Here is a 2,280-nt window from a genome sequence, read left to right on the forward strand (position 1 = left end):
AGTCCTGAACATAGCCTTGCTTTTCAAATACGGGATTGTATATCTGTAGGCAAGTTGGCAATAGCACTTCTTAATCAAGATTGGGTCTTAAGACTCAATCTAGCATAATCAGTGCCCATTATAGTCTTTTTATCCATTGAATGGATTTCTCCTTTGCCAAAGAGTTGACTAATGTAAGCTTCAAGATGGCTTTTTAAAAACCTCATTTTCCGAAACAAGGTTGTTTTTGAACAAGGTCATTTTCTAGACAAAGGTTTTTTGAAACAAGGTTGGCATAATGGCTCATATAAGCCTCATTTTGCGCAGTAAGATTAAACAAGTGGATCTTAAGTGCTTGGAGGGTTTTTTGAAAAGGTACGTGGTTTCTAATAAAAGAAGCTTGAGGTTATCAAGAATAAATTTGATAGAATCTGGTAGTTCTGAATAGGTTCCATTGTGGAATTGTAATCTTCTAGATGAAACTTCCTGAAAGCAATTACCATATCACCATGGAATAATTCTCCTCTCTGGGACCCATTCCTGAAAGGATGTTGATCCACTAGTTTACCCTAGAAGATGTGCCTTCATGCATTACAAAGGTTGTCCCGCTGGGAGCTTTTGTCTTGAGAAAAGCCATGTGCATGTGCTTTTCCTTGTTTTTCTTTTCTACGAGGAGACATAATAATCCACTTACTAGTGGTATAAGTATAGGTATTATTATCCCACTTATTAGTGGTATTTATCCACACATCATTGCCCATTCCTCAAAGGAACATTGAGAACATTAGGGTAATTGGTAATAGTTAATAAGTTGGCATTATGAGTGTTACCTTCAAAAATATCTATGGAATATTGGCAAGAACCCATCCTTGGTTCTTGAATAAGCATATTAGTAGGAAAGTTTTCAACATAAACAGACTAATAATATGTCTTTTCTTATGCCAAAAAGCATTAGGAATACCAAGCAATCATCATCAATTAGAATTTTCTAGAATTATCAATTTTGATTGCAACAATTTATCAGAAAGTTTTTTAGCAATTGTCTTGTATCTAACTTTTGCTGAAGAAGTTAAGATTTTGATTTTAACATAGATCAAATTTGAAGCATAATCAATGTCAATTTCAAATTTTGAAGCAAATTTGAATTTTACTTTCTGTCCAAAAGGATCATGGTAATTCCATCATGTTCAACAAGAAAAAGATACAAAACATTTATAAATGGCAGACGAGAATTACTTTATCAGTCATGTTTTTAACAAGAAAGAAGGAATCTTGAAACAGACATTATCATGGCAAACATGAGCATTATTTAGTTCATAATTAATCTTCATTTGAGAACCATTAGCAGAAACTAATTTTTCAGTTGATTTTTCAAAATATTTTGAAGGAATTAATCTTCTTGGATACAATTCATATCCGCACCAGAATCAATATAGCAATAACAGTGAAATGATAATCATGTGAAACAACAATTTTAACTTTTGTGAACCATTTTGGGGAAGTACTTTATTAACAAGATTAAGTTGAGAGTCAGTAAACATATCAACAATACCTTTATCAGAAAGAAGAGCCTGTTGACTGGATTCATCTCCATCTTTGTGCTCATCTTGTTCATTATCAGATTTATTTTGATCAATATTTTGATCAATTTTTAACAATATCAATTCTTATTTAAGATTGTTGTTATCACTTTTAATGCTTTTTAATTCATTTATCTCTTATTTAACAGTATTAATTTCATGTTGAAGATCATTAACAGTTAAATCTTTGGATTTCTTTTTATTGAATCTTTCCAAAGTTTCTTCAAAACTTATTGTTGATTTAAGTTTTTTACTAGTTTCATCTTTTATCAAATTCTTCTTAAACTTATCCAAATATTCTTTTTGCAATTCAGGGTTTTCAATCTGATTTATCAATTTAATTATTAAGCTTTCATTTTCTTCACTTCTAGTGGGAACATTAACAGATTTAATCACATTACAACAGGAATCTCTACAACCAATTTTAACATTAGGAGAATCAGAAGAATCATCAACAGATTGGTAACAGGAACCAGTTGAAGAAGAAGAAAAATCATCTTCCAAGGAATCAGACGAATTGTTTGATTCATGGATTCTGAATAATTCTTCTTGGTCCTTATCATCAATATTTAACATGTTAAATTTATTCTTTAACTTACCAGGTTTTTGTTTACAATCTTTACTGAAATGTCCTGGTTTACCACAGTTAAAATATTTACCTTTACCTAATCTTTGTTTATCATATTTTCTAGAAACATTTTTCTTTTTAGTATAAAAATCA

The sequence above is a fragment of the Quercus suber genome, unplaced genomic scaffold (genome assembly GCF_002906115.3).
Source record: "Quercus suber isolate HL8 unplaced genomic scaffold, Cork oak 2.0 scaffold_14, whole genome shotgun sequence".
NCBI classification, from domain to species: Eukaryota; Viridiplantae; Streptophyta; class Magnoliopsida; order Fagales; family Fagaceae; genus Quercus; species Quercus suber.